Here is a 19,758-nt window from a genome sequence, read left to right on the forward strand (position 1 = left end):
TTGAGTCAAAAAAGCAGCCATGAAAATATGTAATTCCAGCACTGCTTGTATGCAGTATGAATGCTTTACTTTCAGTGTCTTCACTTCTTTCTGTCTGCCTTTAACAGATAAAAGCCAAGGAGAAGCAAATGGCACTTTTCTGTTCTTTGTTAGTTATGGCAAAACACAAGAACTTTTTCTGCGGTAAACTTTGGAAATAGAATGTATTTCACAGTTATTTGCTAGTAAAATGTGCTGTCAACTTCACAATAGCAAGCTTTAGAAGAAGGAGCAAGCCCAGGAAAAAAAGAAGAAAAAGGAGTTCTGAAATAGGAACTCTGAGGGTATTAAATAAATCACTGTGTGAATGACTGAGCAGTCATGTGCTGTTCATGGTCAGCTGATCTCGGTCCCATCCATGCTTTTATTAAATGCCTTTTGCTTTGTGCTTCATTTGACAGTAGATGTCTGTAGATGGGATCAGGTAATTGACTGGATGCTGTGTAAACCCTGGCAGTTTAAAGCAAGTGCTGTAAAAGGTTTCCAAAGTCTATTTTACCATTTCCATTAGCCTCTGTAAAGTGTTCTGGTAAGATCAAGATGCATAACATATTATATGTTAAATTATGCAGCCAGCTGGCCCACTGTGCTGCTGGAGCCTGGGGGACTCACAAAAGCTATTGTTAGGGCCAGCCAGAGGTGCTCCTTCCAAAAACCTCTTCTCTGTTGTTGCTTTTTGAACTTTGCATATTAAAATTTTTCCTGTTCAGTTTCTCCCCAAAGGCTGGAATTTAATTTTTTTTTTTTTCTCCACAGGATGATTTCATTGATGGCACGAAACCAATTTAAAATAAAAGAAGCAGAGGTCTGCATTTCCAGAGAATTATTTTTTTTTGGAATTTATGCCTTTGTGGCATCAAACAAGCTGAGTTTTGAAACTCAGTCAGAAGACAATAATTAACTGGGGCACTATTTGATAGAATCTTGAAGGAAAAGAAAAAAAGTGCTTATTTGAAATCTGGATGTTTTAGTAATTTCAGGGTAATTAAGAATCTGTAGTGAAAACACCCCTTATCACAGCAGCTCCAAGTGGGTATTTAAAAAGAAACTGGCAGTGGAGGAAGAGTGTATTGCCATGAATGCAGCAAGAAGCACGGCAATGAGGTGCACAGTGAGGGCACCTAACACAAATTTATTTCAAGCTTTATCCCTTTTGCAAGACCCGTGCAAACTGAGTCCTGACTGCCCAAACATACAGAGCAGAGTGACCAGCTACATCTCTTGTTTGGTGCCAGGGTTCTCTGCAGCCACAGCCCGGGTCTGTAGCTTCTTTTTGGCACTGCCTCTGGAGAGGAAAGCTTTACAGTTTAGAATCCACAGTTCCCTTTCTACCTCAATACTTTACTCAGTATCCCACTTGAATGAACCAGTCTAGGGAAAATAAGATTCCTTTAGCGTAATTTAGTCAAGAATGAGTTTCTAAAGCAGAGCGAGCAGAGGTTATATTCAAGAATGTGATGTGAAAAAGGAAGAGCTAAAATTCTGTGAATGAATCTTGCTAGTCTGGTCTCTGTGCTAAACCCAGCTCTCTTTGAAAAATGTACTGGCTTTATGTTTTCTGCTCTGCTGTTGCTCTACACGAAGCAGTGAAGTCCACTGCTCTGGGTCCTACAGCTTCGGACTGGCGCTTCTTTTCCTTGAAGACTGGCGCTGTTGTTGGATGCAAATCCCTTTGTGTCCTGCCTGACTCTGTAACCTTGCAGCACGTTGTTTACTGCCTGCTGGCACCTGGAAAGCAATTATCCATTCGTGTCCCCGAGTGCCTGCGAGGCCCATGCTTCCCTGCCTCCCATGGCTGACTGCTTCTCAAAGGAGAGTGCTGCCCCCACCAACAGGTGTGCGCAGCATCTGCTGTCACCGTGGCATCACCCCAGCAGCCTCCTGCCAAAGCGCTGGTGTTTCAGTTCTGCCTGCTTTATGGTGGCCCAGGTGAGCTCCAACTTGCCGGTTAAAGAAACGAGACAAAATGGAGCTCTTTTAATTTTTACCAAGGCTATTCAAGAGACAATTACCCAAAGCCAAAGTGACACTTTTGTTATTTATGCTTTTGACCCAATAGTGACCATTCGAGGTTTGCAATGCAAACATCCTTCACCCAATTAGAGAAAAACACCTAAATCCTTGAAGAAGGAAGAAGGAGGTGAGGAAGAAGAAGAACTCAGACAACACCATGGATCTTCCATTTTGCCCTCACACATTACTATTTACCAAAACCCCAAACTTAAGTTTTCACCCTGTGAGATTATACAACGCTACTTTAACTACATACCCACAACCCCAGCGCTATCACTCAATCTCAGAAGCCTGTTCCAAAGCCTCAAGTCAAATGTGGTGCTTGCCTGAGGGTCAGCACCCCTCAGCCTAGAATGCCTGAAATGTTCAGCCTCCAGAGTTCCAACAGGCTGGCACTCATCTCATCGCACACTCTCCCCGCCTGCCTGCAGAGACACTCACCACCCCGTGCCCTGGTGGCACTGCCACGTGTCCTGGTGTGGGCCCAAAGCCACCCAGGCGGGTGGGCTCAGGCTGCTGCACGTGTGTGCTGCACAATGGGATGGTGCATTTGTAAAACAGGAGCAGCATTCCCACTTCGGGGAGGCAGTGCAGCTTTCAGGCATGGACTCACCTTTTGAATCCCCGAGGGTGGATATGCTCTGCTCTGTGTTTCCCTGACTCTTTTTGCTGTTATTCAGTGCTGTGACTAAGGTCTGTATCAGCTCTTTTTCTTATCTCTGCAGAAGGCCTGATCTTCAAAACGGTTTTTTTTTTCTATTTTGTTAGTTTTCTTTGAAAATGAAAGCATTGCCAGTCTGATTGCTAGTGTGTATACAGAGGAGCCTGCTTCCTGTGGGTAATACACTGTTCTGAGGATGTGTGATGGCTTTTGTTGTGTTTCTGCCATGTCTTTGTTGCTGTGCTGTCTCCCTGTGGCTGTGTAATTGTAAAAGGCAATCTGCTTTAGGTCCTTCTTCACAAAACCAAGTAGCTTCTGTCCATCATTCTCCCTTTTGTCTGTGGGTTTCTCAACAAATTGTGTGTTCCTACAACCTCGGAATGGCCCCAAACCAGGAGTTTTTGAACTCAGAGCTGGCCAGGTGTGGGTTTGGAGAAGCTCAGGGTGTTCTGTGAATGCCCCTGCCCTATCTCTTGTAAAGGGCCATCCTAAACTTGTGACCCAAACCCTGGAAAATATCCCCTGAGTGATTGATTTTTTTGTTACTCACATTTTTCAGAAGGGAAGTTGTCCCATTAGGTGGCACAGTAATCCCTCCTGGATTTCTGTAGGGAAGTGCACGTCTCACTTCAATGATTGCCCCTTATCCAAAACCCTTTCTATTTTGTCTGTTGTCAAAAATATTGTTTGTTGGTTGCTGATTTCTTCTGTTAAATTTAGTGGAGAGCCAATCACAAAAAATTAAGTGGGACGTAGTAGCAGCATCAGATTTGATTGTCCTCCTTTGGAATTAATATTCCAGAAATCCTGTTTTAGTGGTTGTACTGCTTAGTGACTGAGCAGAAACTTGTAATGAGATAACACTGCTCCCGTTGGGGCCAGCAGGCCTTGGAAGGTATGAGATGTTAGACAGCATTTTGCAAGGGTTGACCTGAACACTTTTATTGTCCAGGCAATTTTGGATCAGTCATTTGGATTTCTGCATTGACCTATAAAATTTTCCTTGTATTAAATACCCATCTGAGTTCTGGTAGCATGATAAATCTGGAGGACTCTAATGGACTTTTAAAATATATGTGATGCATAGCAAAGTGTTGCCTTCCCCCTCATTTATTTGTAAAATCTTTTGCATTCTTAGTAAATGTACCCTTGAGAGATTAGCTGAAGCCCATATTTTTCCTGTGGGAGATGGTGGAAGGAATTAAATGGAAGCATTAGTCTGAATTGTAAAAAATAACCAGTTGATCAAACCGAACAAAAGTGGCCACATTTGATCCTGAATAATTCCCCAGTGCTAGTACAAGCATTCCATGTGCTAGGTGGAGCTAGCATGACATTTTTAAGGCAGCAATCGAGAAACCCAGTCCTGCTATAAAAAGACAGTGTGTTTATACACTTTAGACCATTCACTCCTAAAATTAATGATAAGTTTCAACCTTCTGCCAAAGCTTCTTTGTAATTTTCTTTTTAGCCCCGGTTCAGATAAACCTTTTTAGTGCTCTTGGGTTAAAGCATTCAGGCTGAGTGACTACAATGCACCAGTGAGTGTCCTGCAAAGGGGCTGGGACATAGAGTGCTGCTCTGGCCAGCTGGGAGGTGCTGAACTGACCCCTCAGAAGAAGGGGATGGTGTCTTCTCCCTGTGCTCCCTGGGGGCAACAGGAGCTCTTGGAATTCCTGGGGAAACTGAAGAGTGTGCAGAGCTGTCCCCAGCTGTCCAGGCTAGGACACGGCTGAGGTGAGGCTTGCTGAGCCATTTCAGAACAAGGCTTTGACAGCTGCTGGATGAGAAAGCTCCTCCTCAGCCCAGCATGAGCAGCTCTCCCTTCTCGGCCGTGGTGTGTCAGCTGTAATATCTCTCTCCTCCCTCACTTTCTCAGCTGGGGTTTTTGGACCTCGCAGGTTTAATTAACTGACTCTTTTGTGCTCTGACTCCATCAGGTGCTGCCCAAAGCATGGATAAGGTCATGCTGCAGCTGAGAGACAGAGGGACACCCCCAGCATGCAGGTTCCCAATGCAGTTTTGTGTGAGGAGAAGGCTCACTGCTTCCACAGTCTGCCAACTGCTTTTTGGTGCTGATATTGATTTCTTTCTCATAAGGGCTTCAGTGTATATGTTAGCGTAACACGTTATACCCGGCAGATGGAGATGTCTTGTGGCTGGTATTTAGGACAGTGGAGTCCCAGGGAAGGGATCTGGGAGCAGCAGGGCAGGCAACAGCAAGGCAAAGGAAAGGTGGGGATTGTCCTTTGGCTGCATATCAGAGATTTGGTCTCCACAAGTGGAACAGGGAGTTGGGGGTGTGAACCTGCTGGTCCCAGCATGGGCTTGACAGGTTTGTTCTGTGTTGTTCCTGTGGACTTTGGACCAAAACCAATATTTATCAAATTCTGGCAACCGTATGAGGTAGCATCCTTTTAGAATTCTTCCAAAACTGTATACAAATAAACCAGATATAAATAGAAAATTCAACCTGGCCATAAAGTTTGGTGAAATTTTTGATGAAAGGAAGAATCTCTTTACAGAGGAAATCCCCAGAAGGAAGATGAGGTGGGGAGGGTGCCAGAAGTTGTCCAATGACTTTGGTGTGTCTCCCTATGTCATTGGTGCTGGGGTGCCCCCCTGGCTTTCAGGGTCCCCAGCCTGTGCAGCTCAGGTCTGAAACTGATGGCTCATGAGCTGCTCCTTTGACATTAACTAGTTCAGTGTTTCTTCAAGACCTCACGATATTTCCCCTGGTTGAACACAAAGCTTGCTCATCATGGTTGCCTGGACAGATCTTCCTGGTTTTGGAGTCTTTGTTTTTGCAGGCAGAAGCTGATGGGGACTAGGCTCCATTGGCATTTTTCAAAGCACCTCCCAAATATGTGGGACCCCAAATCATGGGGTCATTTAAAAGAATGGGTTGTGAACTTGGTTAGCCCAAAATACCTCATCAGCCAGCACCAGAGGCAGAGGGAGGGCCCATGTTCCCCAGCTTCCCATAGCAATAGGAGTTAGTTCCCTGTTTGCTCAGCAGAGAGACAAGGACCCTGGCGCAGGAAAGTCAAGAGATCTAAAAGTAGCATGTTCTTCCTACGACTTATCAGCTGTTCACAGCACATATGGCCAGAAAGGAAGCTTAAATAATTCAGTCTCACTCCTTTTTATCCCAGCTCAATTTAACCTAGTTGTCCTACACTAAAGCTATTGCCAGTGCTCACCTTCCTAAAATACTTCTAAGCTTAACTTTGCCTGCACCAAGGAACAGAGGATCTACTTCCTGTACTTTGGGCTCTGTATCCATGTTTAATCATTCCTGCTGCATTTGAATCTCAGGAGAGTTTGTCTTTCAATACCCAGGTGGTCATTTTGCTACAGCCTGTTTTCTCTTTGTCATCTTTTGGGTTTTTTATTCACAGCTGCTACCTTTCTTTCGTCCCTGAATCAGAAAGAAGTTCCACCAGTCAGAACCATGGCCCCCCATTTCTGAATGATGATTTGTCTTCCTTGAGAGCTTCATTTTGAATAGACTGATTTGTGCTTGTAGATGCCAGAGTTGATTTTGGCTATAGGGTTTGGCCCAGACGTCTCTGACTACAAAGGACATTCAGTAGATATAAGATTATTGTCTGATGAACTATTCCTGTGGTCCTCTTTTAATGTTTAATTTCTCAAATACATTTGAAAATTTCATAGAAATCAAGGCTGACTTCTCAAAAGTAGTTCAAGTAGGTGCCTTGATAAAGGTGAAACCAGCTAGCTTGTAAAAGGCAGCTGGAGGGACCTTATAATCCCCCGGCTGTCCAAACATGCTCTTTTGACTCTTTGCCAACACATTCATTGAATCCTGCAAACCTTACTCGCAGTGCAAATACTTCCATTTCTAAATCACAGATACAAGGAGGGCTGTGGGATTCTAATGTCTAAATACAAGGGAATATTTCCAAGCGCAACATAAAAACTGATTTAAAACAAAAAGCCTCGCAAAAACCAACAATAAGATGCTGATATCCTAAAGATTCATAATCAGTAATATCTGCTTCTAAACAGGCCAAGTCAAAAGAGTGGGTTTTTGTCTGGAAAATAGGGTTTTTGAAAGGATATTCAGGTCTCTGATGTCCCTAGCTTTTCCCTGCAGTGAACTCCCATCCTAATCCCCATGTGTCTCCTTGGGTAAACACTGCACACCGGTGCTATGATGTTTCTCAGTGAGGTGCTGCAGCCTGGCAGAGTGGCTTGCTTGGATGCTAATGCCTTTTTTTTGAACTTCTGAAGTTTATCCAATATAAATAAACCTTGGGACTGGTGGCTCACCAAGCTAATGTGTGTGTGAGTGTTCAAAACTGTCAGTGCTTTAGATGCTCCTTTTGTTGGTTTGGTTGGGAGGTAGTTCCTGAGCAAGCTGGGTATTAAAGCTCAGTACTGTTGCTTCCTAAACTCCATGCTCAGGAATTTGCTGTGGCATCTCTGGCCGGAACCCCCTCACCCTCAATCCAGTGGTTCTGAACTCCAGACATTCACCCATGAGGTCATGGTAGGTGCTCAGTTGTTGGTAGGGGTTAAGAGAAACAGAAGAGTGATTTGTGATACAAAATGTTGGGAGGTGCTTTGTTAGGCAGCCTGGAGAACAAGTTCAGAGAACCCTGGGGTGGAAGGCATTGGCCTATGCCAGAGACTCTGTAATTTATTTGTAGCCAAGAGCTTGTAGGGAGTGCAGAACTGGAGCTTCTAAGAGAAGCTTTCACCATTTACCAGATATATTTTCTTGGTCAAAATTTTCAGTTCATGGTCTGTAGAGGAACTGTTGACTGGACTGAGTATGGCTGTTAGTGGATGTTACAAAAGTGGGTGCAAGGCTCAGGAGGGACAATCTCCCTGCCTGTTGCTTACCCAGGGTGTCCCGGCTTCTTCCAGTGCTGCTGTTGCCATCGTTATCTGCAGGAGTTCAGGTGCTTGCCTGTATGGGTTGGCCAGTCCAGTGCATGAAGAGCACAAGTGAAACTCCAGCCACCCCCATCCCTCTCCAGAAGGCTGAAATGATTGTGCTGATGTTGCTTTTCACACTATGAGGAAGCCCTTTCCTCCCACTTGTAAGGATTTTTGCTTGTGACCTGAAGGATGAGCTGACAATAGATGTATGAATGCTTTACATGATGTATGAACTGTTTACTTACCTGCTACAAACCAACAATGATCTTTTGCAACTTGGTTAACAGCAGGGGACAAACCACTTCTGGGAAGATGGATTAATCTTTGTGCACTATATGAGTGCAGTAAAAGAATAATTATAAAGAGAGGTCAGATGTTGAATGTCAGTAGAGCATGAGAATTTTGTAACATGAAGGCTGAGGTCATTATTCTGGGATTTCTGAGCAGGGATAGCCACAATGTTTACAGGACCCAGGCAAGTGGGTACAGTTTCATCCTGCCAGGCTTCCATCTCTCTTGCTCCTGCTTGGTTTTATTTTTTTTCCAAAGCAGCCCTTTAAACCAGTGCTGTTATTTTTTTAAGTCCCAGTAGGGTCAGCTTGCTGGATGCTCTTGAATGTGCCTGCTGTCTCTTGGGGAGTTGCTTGTTTTGTGTGCATGGGCACATCCACCACCTGAGAGCTCCGAGTTTCAAAAGGTTTTAGAGTTGTTATTCCTCAGGTATCACGTAGCAGTACACTTGAAGACATGTTTCTGAAAGTTCGGAATAGTTATAGTCAGGTTTCTGACTTTCAAAGTTCTTTTTTTTCCCCTCTTTTTCTTAAACCCCCGCTCTAATCATGGCCATGTTTCTTACAGTTTACATTTATTTATTATGCATTTAAAGTCTTTGAGAAAGGTTGTTTTGCAGTGTAGTCTAATTAGAAGACATATATTTGGTGAAATATGCAGTTTAGTAGAATTGTGATGTGAATTTTGGGTCTTGCAGTTGTTTGCAGACATCTTTCATGATTCAGCTTTCTGTAGTATGGCACTTCACAATAATGATGGCTTCCTTATGATCAAAGATTTTTTAGAATGGTCTCATATTACACTAAATCAAAAAAATTCTACCCTTGCAAGCATGTGCATAATTTTTAGTGACAGATCTGGTATCTGACAGAAAGAGCTGACCCTGCTGACCTGAGTTTCTCATGCCAAATCACTCTGTTGTACAAGATGGAATAACTCAAATGAGCATTTGATCTTATGAATTTAATGGGCAGTCATTTCCCCTGAATTTAAAGTTGCTTGGTCCGTCAGGTCTTGCAGTTTAAAAAAGTAATAGTGCCTGTACACAGAATATTTCTATTGAACGTGTTGCAGAGGAGTGGCTTTTATCAGGACAGATACTTGTAGTGATGTACTGGTAGTCTCTGTGCTGTGTTTGCATACTAATCAATGAGCTCAGGAAGCATTAAACTCCAGAAATCCTCAGCTATCTTCTGGAGAACAAATTTGATCTTTGATACTCAGGGGAAGAACTTCAGGAGTAGAAAGCCTTAAGTGTCTCTGCCTAGCATTTTGATTACTACTTATACATGTTTTGTAGGTCTGCTGTTAAAAAAGTCTTTCTTTAAGATATGCAATGCTTAATAAAGACCATTTGGAACTAATTCACCGTGGTATTTTTGCACAAAGCTGTATGGCCTGGAAGCAGTGAAACATGCATTGCACTCCTTTCATCATGTTTTAATAGCTCCTCCGTACCAGCACTACAGGAAAGAAAGAATTCGTTTGGCTGTGATGCATTCTTGCCCCAGTGGCAAGTGTTTGCTGCTTTTGTGTTAATGGTACCTTCCCTTTCAGACTATTTTTCAGGAGGCCTGAAGTTACAGGATGCTTAACTTACTTTTCACCATAGTAATTTGTTTTGGCTTTGTGTGCCCGGGCTAAAATATCCACACTGCTAATAGCATCCCTCACGGTGTTGGAGGCAGGTATTGATCAGGTTAATTTTGGTGTCTCCATGGGCCTGGAGAATCAGAGGTGCTAACGGGTTGCTGTGTGACGCAAAGAGCCTTAACAAGGTTCAGGGCTTCACACCAGTTTGTCCTGCTCAGAAAAGCATTTTATCTATAGCAACAACTGCTACTGAGAAAAAAAGTGAAGATTTTTAATAGGGTAAAACAACCTGCTTTGCAGATTTCTGGGTTTCAGGCGCCAGCTGTTAGGGGGGCAGGGGAGGGAAGAGCTTGATGTGGGCTGGACTTACTGGCATTGTTATTGCTGTATCTGTGCTGTGACATGAGGAAGGACAAACCAGAGTATCCCAAGGCATTCAGAAGAGGGGATGAGGAGAATTAAAGTGAGAACATGTGGCACTCAGCTGGTGCACAGCCTGCTGGTCTCAGATGCTGCAGCCAGTCTAAGACCCGCAGAACTCATCACAGCTTTAGCACGTGTGACACACTGGGTTCCAGTGCCTCAGCTTCTGGCTGTGCAGAAGGGACATCCTTGCTGTGTGACACCAAGGTGCAAAACTGCACCTGCTGGTCCTGACCGGTGTCCCCAGCAGGAACAGTGCCACTAACCTGACTGTCCTGCCACCACCGGAGAGGGACACCATGCTCCTAGGGTGTCCCAGGCCCTCCTTGCCTGCTGGGGACAGTGGCTGGTGCCGTGTGGGATTCAGTGGGGCCAGTGTGACCCATGTGTGGCTGTGATGCTGGTGGAGGTGCCAGGGGTCAGCAGTGGGGCTGGCTGACAGGAGCTGGGTTGGGACTCCCAGGAGAGCGATGAAGATGTGTCAGGCCTCACTCCCAGCCCCTGATGTAGGGATTCCTGCAGCTGCCCCTTCACCCCCTGACTGCTGGGGTGTTCTCCTTCCCCACACCGGGACAGGGCTGCTTGGCTGCCCGCAGATGGGTGAGACGCCGGCGCTGAAGCTGTGGGCGTTCGCATCCTCAACAGGCACACGCGAGCAATGTGCCTTTAAGACTAGCAGGAGAGCAATAGTATCTCCCTCCCTCCTGTTAATTGTAGCATGTTTTCAGCCATGCTTTCCAGTCACATTCGCAGGCTGTGAGAGGGAGCAGCGCTGCCGCTCGCCAGCCCGCTGCCACCCGAACGAGTGGTGCCCGCAGGTGATGGGGCAGCGCCCGGCCCCGCACAGCCCCGTGCCCGGAGCAGGAATCCTTCATCCCTGAGCTTGGCTGACACTGCCACATCCCTCCTGCTCCTCTGGTGTCCCTCTCCTCCTCGCCTGCCCGGCCGTGGCCTCCAGCTGCAGGGTCAGACCCTCCGGCCAGCCCACCCCACCCTGGCCGGGGCTCCTGCGGGAGCTCCCAGCTGGAGCCCGGGGATCTGCAGTGGGTGATGCAGTGGGAAGCGTGTGCTGCCTGCCTGGGGATGCTGTGGGCTGCTGTGGGATTGCCTGGCTCCCCGAGCACAAAGTGACTGCAACTAACACGAGGTTGGGACTACTTCTCGGGAAGATGCCCTGCGTGTCTCCGGTCATTCCTCTCCGGCCTCACCGCAGAATATTTGGAGTTGCTAGCTTTCTTCTGCCGAGGGGGGGACAAAGGCAGAGAGGCCTCCAGAGGGTTAAGAGCATCTGCTTTTACGCCAAGTGTTTGAGCAGGAAATAATCTGCAGAGATACATGTGCAGCAATCCAACTGCTGCTGCTGCTCTCCCAGGCTGCCGCTGCTGCAGTTCGGTGTGTGAGAGGAGCCGTGCTGCTCACAGAAGATGCTTTCTTGGTGTGTCCGAAGCTCCAGGCATGGCAGCAGAGCCCCGGCTGTCTGAGCTGGGGTAAATGTCTCCGTCCAAGAGGAATTATGTTGACCTGCTGGCTCTGTCTGTTCACGGAGGTAGGTGCTGCTGCCTGTGCAAAATGCCGTGATCTTTGCTGGGGGGATACAGCCCTCTCATTTTACCTGGGGGATAAAATTTTGAATTTTTTTTCCATGGGAACAGGGCTTAATTTGCAATCTATAATGCCAGACAGAAAAAAAGACGTGTGTGATTTCTTTGTGTGCAGCAGGGAGGAGAGGGCAAAGGGAGACCTGAGCGATGCCTTTTTTCTGATTGGCAATAAAGTTGTTGCTCCTAATTGAAACAAACTACCCTGTGCCTCTGCGAAATGCACCTGGGAGCTTTCAGTTCTTCCTGCCTTATGACCTTTGGAGGAGGTTGGCTGCAGTACGCTGGGTGATGCTTCGGTTCAGAAACTGGGACACAGTGCACTCTACAGGTCCCTTCATTCTGCTCCTGCAGACGTGGGGAGGACACAGGGCACCCGCACAGAGAGGGAAAATGCTGCTGACAGGGAGCTGGTGGGTTTTTTTTTTTGAGGAGTGAAATTATGCTGAGAGGAAGAAAAAAAGGTGATCTTCCTCCCTGAGGAAGAGGGAATGCTGAGGTCCTTAAGGATTGATCTTGGTGTTTGGAAATAGAGAAGGAAATTTGTTTTAGAAGCAGCAGTGTATGAGTCTGGGGTTTGTGTTTTGCTTTCCCAGCCCTGTGGAGAGGAGTTTTGTTCAACTCTAACTACTTTACCCTCCAGAATATTTGCTTGTGGATTTTTTTGCACCAATACGGGGGAGAAAAAAATCTGTCAGTGCCATCAAATTTACTTAGGCTTGTTTTGAAAGTTGCCTTCTTGAGAAATCCCTAATAAAATCAACAGCAGCTAACACTGTTACCTTCTCACCACAAGGGCATGCTTTTTTTGGTTTGTCTTCAGACCTCCAGTGGGAGCTTTATTCTGTAAAGATAAAGCTAAAAGGAAAGTTTCCAATTTTTTGGAAAAGCAGAGTGCTGGGCACTGGATACCTCTGATTTTGTTGGCCTGGTTGACAGTATATATGTAGGTTTTCCTGTTGGCTCCTGAGTGCAGACCCTGCCTAGGAAACCTGGCTGTGCAGAAGAGGAAGGTGCTGCCTGGATTACACACCTGCATGGCAGGGAGAGTGGTTTGTGTTTGCTCCTGGCATCGCAGAGCTATTGGTACAGCACAGCCAACAGTGCCATTGCTGAGTAACAGTTTCACAAGTGTTTCTGTGGCATCCTGGCAGAACAAATGTGTCATTCATGACTGCACTCTTCAGGAAAAAGAGCAACACTGTCGTCTGCACTGTAAATCTCTTTAGTCACTTTTGTTTTCTTTGCTCAGGTAGCAACACGTTCTTCACTGGAACTTGTTGCTACCTGAGCATTTTTGTCAGAGCGTTTGTAATTGCATCCTCAGATTCCCCAGGGCTGCTGTGCTGTGTTTGACTCAGCACTGACATATCTCATAGGGAGGTCTGGAGTAGAATCCTCCCCACTTCATTTTTTTTTTCCTGTAATTTGGGCCCAAATGCAGTCAAGAACTTGTTTCCTTCTCTTTTTGCAAGGACACAACGCTTGTGTGTCCCCCCTGGGGTCCTGTAGAGAAGACCTCTTCTGCTCTGCAGGACCTCTGTGCTGGAAGTGGGGAAGCAGAAGTGGGTCTGGTGGATTTGTTGTTGTGCATGAATCAAGAAGCCACAATCCCTGCCAGGGGTGGAAGCTGTGCTGATACCTGGGGAGCAGCTGCTCTCCCTGTCCTGAGAAAGAGGATCCCTTCTTACCCACATCCTAGGTGATACGCAGTCATCCATAGCAACACCTACTTCTCCCACAAAGAGGACAAAATTCTCCTGGCTTCACTTGGAGTGGTAAAAAACACAAGTGTACAAACATTCAGTGGAGTCTCACCAGTGTAGAATTGGTCTAAGGTCATCTGAATGACTTCTTTCTAGAACAGCACTTATAAAAGGCGGTGAGCATTAAGTAACACCATTGCCTAGAAAAGAATATATATTACTCATCCCATTTACTGCTGTTTGCACACAGACAGAATGGTGATTAGAACTGGCTGAATCAAAGCAAAATGGCTCTTAAACAAGATTTCAAAATTCAGAATTGGTTTGTGCACTTGCTGGCCAGCAACGATTTTGGTCATCTTTGTGCCTCTACTCCAGCAAGGGTCTTTTTCAGAAGGTCCTTCTACAAGAACAGCAAAATGTTGGGATGTATTTCCATGTGTTGTGTTCTGAAGGAGTGGATGGGAATATCTTCCTTACAGTCTTACTTGTATCTGCTCAGGAAATCAAAGCAGTATATTTGAACCAGTGATTATTTCTGAACAGCCTTTCTGGTCAGCAATAAAGTTCTGCATTAAACTCTAACTATGTGGACGTTGAGAGCTATTTCTTAGAGTTAATAATGGTAATTTTAAAAACTGTAATGTATTAAATGGGGACTGGCCAGCATTTTCTGTCACACACAGTGTGCTGATCACCTTCCTCTGCCTGGCAGTCACATTCTGCCCACCCTGGAGACTGAGGGCAAGGACTCTCCTCTGCAACAAGGGGCTAAACTTGATGTTCTTGTGAGCCTGGCAGCAGAGATGCTGGGATCTCTGCAGGTTTGTCCTTTTGGAGACAATTCCTGCCCTCACCCATGAGGTCCTGTGCCTGCCCAGCCATGCTGGAACAGCTGGAATCTTGTGCTGCTCATCAGTCACAGGTCCCTGCAGGAGATGGGTGACAGGGCAAAGGAATAACTCTTTCCCAGGGAGTGATTCCCCTGGTTTCTGTGGGGATTTAAACAAAGGCCTGTCTTTGGGTACCTGCACTCTTTCAGCAGCCATTGCATTTTTATGGTTTGTATGCTGCCTGTAAACCAGCTACAGGTGAGTCAAGCCTGTGGGCCAGAAACTGTTGAGTTGGAGATAAAACTGTTCCTTTCTGAGAGTTCCTGGGGTGTCTTTAAGAGACTGTGCTACTGAATTTGAAATCTATCTGGCTTTGTACCACTTATAAAATGCATTCACGGTAGGTGGTGGCATCAGTCTCCTCTTAGTGAATGCAGATATTTATATTATGCAAAAGGTTTTCTCACTTTGCTGCATTCAGATGATGGCTGGAGATACCATTCTTGTTAGATAAAAAACTGAGTCTGACTTTAGAGGTGAATTCAAAGAGCAATTTCTATTTAATATATATAGCAACAAATAAGAACAAAGCTGCTTAAGGAGCATTTTAATGATGAATCATTATATTGCCCTCACCAGCCTGAAAGGCAATAAAAGTAAAAATGGAGTGTTCGGATTTAGTTGCTTAGAAAATGTACAGAAAGGGACCTGTATTGTAGAGAGGGTTTTACACCACATCAAAGAAATGTTTTGAAGTGCAAAATTATCAAGTGACTCTCCACCCCAAAGATGAGGCAGCTGCTATCTATTGTTTATTGTTCCAGAAGGTCATTTTCTTTGGTTCTGACTAACCAAATTTAATAATTTATAGCTTTTTAAAAAAACCCTGACTGATTCCCCCCACCCCCGGATCGGGACAGCTGCTGTCATAACGCTTCTTTGATGCTATAATTTTTATTACCAATCCTAATTAAACGCTGTAACTTCTGAAAATCAGATTAATTTGAACCATCAGCCCAGTGTAAATGCTGCTATCATCAGAGATCATAAAATGTTCAAGGCACCATAATTCTACTACATAGCTGCGGTGGCAAGTGTCCAAGGATCTGGCTACCTTTGTTCAGCTGACACGGATTGAAATGTGTGCTCTTCTGAGCAGTGCAGCATGAATAGAAATGTTCCTCAGCTGTTGAATTGCACATTCCAGCCATAAGTCAACAAACGTTAGAGAAATGGCATCACCCCCCACCCCACCACTGTAACACTCCTTCCGTGCTATAAATATTGAATGAATTCTGTGGTTTCTGCACAATGGATAAAGGGGAAGACAGAGGTGGCAGGTTGTTGCACAGCAAAGCTGCACTTCATTGGTGAGCCAGGACGTGATACAGGTTAGCCCGCTGCCAACCAAGATTCTTCCATCCTTGGGCCACGGTCCATGAATTCAAGTTGCACAGTAACTACTTCAGCTAATTTGCTCTACAGCCAGGACACACTCTGATCATCACTTTGGTCTTCTGGACAGCAGGACATGTTCTGGTAACTTGGCTCCTTTATGGCCAATTTCTCTATTTTGATTTTTTTTTTCCCCTCCGCAGATATTAGGTAACAAGTAATAAATTCTGATTCCAACTCAAGCAGTGGCAAAGTTGGTCTCCATGCTCTGTCCTGGCTTTATTTGTTAGGTGTGATGGTATAGAAGACCTCAGTGGTCATTACAGATGTAATTTCCTGGCTCTGACAGGCAGAAGGGCATTAATCTGACACTGCAAGGATTTGTGATGGAGTTTCACGTTTAGATTTTCTTCACGGCAGAGAAAAAAGTGCTCTGAGGGAACCATTACCCTTGTCTACAGCAAAAGGAGATGAATTGCAGGCCAGAAATGTCCAGTCCTCTGCAGTCCCGTGGATGGGGCCTGTGTGTCTGGCTCAGGGCTGGGTGTGGGCTGGTGGCAGCAGCACTGGGTGAGATGAAGCTTTAGAATCACAGAACCACCAGGTTGGACGAGACCTCCAAGATCATCGAGTCCAACCCAGCCCTGACACCTCAACTAAACCATGGCCCCGAGTGCCACATCCAGTCTTCCTTTAAACGCATCCAGGGATGGTGACTCCACCACCTCCACGGACAGACCATTCCAGTACTTTATTATTCTTTCAAGAAAAAACTTTTTCCTAATATCCAACTTATATTTCCCTTGGTGCAGCTTGAGGCTGTGTCTTCTCCTTCTGTCAGTGCTGCCTGGAGGAAGAGACCAACCCCACCTGAGCACAGCCACCTTTCAGGGAGTTGTGGAGAGTGATCAGGTCACCTCTGAGTCTCCTTTTCTCCAGGCTGAACAATCCCAGCTTCCTCAGCCGTTCCTCACAGGATTTGTGACCCAAGCCCCTCACCAGCCTCACTGAACACCCCCCACAACAGCAGCTGGTCTCAGTCCACATTCAGCAAACCACCAGCCCCACCTGGGCTGCTCCAGGCTCCTTTGAAGGGTTTGGTGAAGGGCCTGGCCCTGCAGGTTTAGCTCTGCCCTGCTGAATTGAGTGCTTTTGTCAGTCCCTGTGATGGGGTGGGACTGTGAGGCGTGTCCTGCTCTTTGCTTCTGAGCATCCCACGAGCAGGTGTCATTGTGTTCCTGCTCACTGGGACCCCATAAAGGCACTTGATTCTGTAAACCAGCTCTTTGATTGGCACTGCTGGTCATGCCTCCCCCTTCCTGTTCAATGGCACTTTTGTCTACCAGACTTCTCTGTTCCAGACTTCGTGGTGAACCCAAAGTGGGAAAACCTCTGCCAGTTACAGACTGATGTGGGTAATACCTGTCTGTGTCAGTGGGGGTTGTGGGTCTTCTGCTCCTGCCCACTTCCCAACACCTGGATTGTATGCAGGCAGTTACTGCTGCACAGAGAAGGCCGGCAGAGTGAGATTTGTGCCATGAAGAATTTCAGACTTGAGATTTACCCAGCAGGCTTGTTTCAGCCAAAATGTGGCATTTTGAGCGTGTTTTCATGCCAACAGTTGCAGCATTTGACCACAATTTTTCTTTTCCAGCATATGTGACATCCAGGAAGCTCTGGGCAGACATATATGATTGTAGCACAGCTATGGCTTGCAAAGGAAAAAAATAATAAAATGCAGAAGCATATTAATTATCCACACTTTAATATATATATATATATATAGTGGTTTGCACACAGTTATTGTGGACATTGTTGTCTGGAAGACTGTGAAGTTAATGTTTCTAATGGGGGATATTGTATGTCTACTGAAACTCTTACAGTTATGGATTAAATTTAATATACACTCCCTTTGAAAAAGCCTGTATTTTTATGTTTTATGGCACCCAGTGCTATGTACTTGGCTTACAACAATAAAATAGCTGAACACTGGAATAAATGTACCAAACATCTCTCTTGTTTTGATAACTTACCTGCTTTTAAATGTTAATCATCTCATTCTCTATTTTCTAAAACTGTGTGCAAATATAAAACCTCATGTAAGCAAGCAGGTCTGAGCACTGTAGTGTGAATATGGCAAATATTCTCTGGCAGTCCTCAGTTCTGCAATGCATCCATGATCCTTGGGATCATCCTGATGACACAGGCTATGGAAAATTTCCCCCAGCAACTTCCCCCTGCCTTTCAGAAGAATATTCAGGCTTATTTAAAGAGTGCAGATAACTGTATCTCAAAGGTATCCTCAGGGTAGCTGTTTTGGTGAGTAATTATTTCTGGTGATTTATAAAAGAATAAATCCAATCTGTTTATTTTCTTGTTCCATAAGTTGAATCATCTTCGTCCTTTGTCTGCTTAATTAAGGAGCCTGCTGGTAATGCAAATCATTTCCCATGATGTGGACAAATCATTATTCAGCCTTCTTTTTGCTGAAGAAGAGATCATATAATTTAAACCCTTTCCACACAATCTGTTTCCAGGCACTTAAATTCTGTGCATTTCTCTGCGCTTTTCAGCATCTTTTTGAGCTGTGGACATTAGAGGCGGCTTCTCTGGGACAGCAGAACGCCAGATTTTCCTAATATCCTCACTAGCACCATACACAGGAACAACATGGCATTTCTTACCTTGCCTCTCTTCAAACATCTAAATGTGTCTTTAGATCTGGTAGCTCCAACAGGGCCCTGGGACCTCGTGTTCCATTTATCTGCTCACACTCCCATATATATTTTTAATTCTCCAACTTTTCCACTTAACAGTTCCCCCTTCTGTAAATGGAGTAGACTCTTCCCCACTTTGAATTCTTTGATCTTAAACAAGTAGACTTGTGTATTTCTCTGTTGCAGTGTCTGATCTCTGACAGGGCTGGGCACATGGAGGAGACTGAGTTGTTTGCCTGGGCTTGTCTAGGTCTGGCAATATTTATCACTTAAGCCAGTTCTGAGTTGCACTGGGCTGTGAAAGTTGTCTCTGTAGGCCCAGTTAAAAGCACTTCCATTCACTGATGGTTCCTCATTAAAATTACATCTTGTCAATTATCAGTGATTTTTAAAGTGTGCTGTAGTAATTTCAGGTAATGATATTCTTACAGTCAGTGTGTGGTGTGTCACTGAGCTGTTTGCAAAAAACAAGTTTGCAGTGCTGGCACAGCTGATATTCCCCACCCCCTCTGCCCTTTATTAAGTAGATTAAAAAATTCAGGATTAATCCAAAGGCTGATTGAGGTTCCCATCACATGCAGGTACAGGAGGCCCTGCAGTCACAAGGATTTCTGTTGCTTTCAGGTTCAGTTTCCTGGTGGCCACTGGGTGATGTTTTCCAGGAGAGACTGAACAGATTGCTGTTGAGGTATTCATAAAATCCGTGACAAAGATAAAGCAAATTACAAAATTGGTTTTTGAGCACTCCTGTTTCAGCATACTTTTCGTTGGTTATGAGGTTTCTGGTGATGTTTAAATACTTTTTTTTTGTTTTTCCTTAGGAGTTCAGTCCTCTACAATTGCTCTGTGATGCTGCTTTGGGTCTCATGTTCAGGTGACCATTTACAATTGCTGGGTTAATATTTGTGGCCTATCCAAAATGCTCCTATCCAGTTCCTTGCCTCATCTGTGTCTTTTTCCTTAGTTTGATCATCTTTTTCCATTGTTCTGCCCTTGTGGTGCTCCCCTTCTAGCAGGAATACAGAGTAAAATCTTTCTTCTTCCAATCACTGGGATGTTGTTTTCTATTTCTTATCCCCTCAGTGCTCACCCTGGTATTTATTATTTATTTAGCACCCCTTGACCTCATCTCTGAGAGTCTATGATTCCACCTTGATTACTCCTTCCTCTCTCTTCTTTGCCACCTTCATTTTTTTCACAGTTTTTTTTTTTTTTTCCCTTGAGCAGTCCATTTGTTTCCTTGACACTAACAATTACTGACAGCCTGGTATCCTGTCTCCAGCAGTGGCAAATAGCAGATGCTTAGAGAATAATGTGAAAAAGCAGGGTGAGAATATAATAATCCTAATATATCCTGGCAGCAGTGATCAACGTCACGTCTGCCTGACTGTTGTGAATGTGTTTAAGCACAGCCCAGTGGGGGTTATGCCGAACACCATGTGGGTGAGGAAGGGACAATTTTACAGGATGGCAAATTTTCTTGTGTGACCGCCTCTTTCCAAAAGTGCTGGCCTTTCCTCGGGCCACTGCTTAGCTTAGCTTAGCACAAACAGCCACATGCTTGTTTCTGAGCCAGTC

At 45.1% G+C, this 19,758-nt stretch overlaps 1 protein-coding gene across 1 annotated transcript in view; it reads left to right on the plus strand.

The window, feature by feature from the left end:
* The first annotated feature begins 11,340 nt into the window (after positions 1-11,340).
* Positions 11,341-19,758, plus strand: part of HTR2C (5-hydroxytryptamine receptor 2C) — a 205,350-nt gene continuing 196,932 nt past the window's right edge. The window contains exon 1 of the mRNA XM_066202651.1: positions 11,341-11,477. The gene's annotated coding sequence lies outside the window, so the exon portion shown is untranslated. The remainder of the gene's footprint in view (positions 11,478-19,758) is intronic.

Source organism: Chamaea fasciata, unplaced genomic scaffold (genome assembly GCF_029207755.1).
Source record: "Chamaea fasciata isolate MVZ Bird 193981 ecotype frontalis unplaced genomic scaffold, bChaFas1.0.hap1 SCAF_22, whole genome shotgun sequence".
In the NCBI taxonomy this organism is placed as follows: Eukaryota; Metazoa; Chordata; class Aves; order Passeriformes; family Sylviidae; genus Chamaea; species Chamaea fasciata.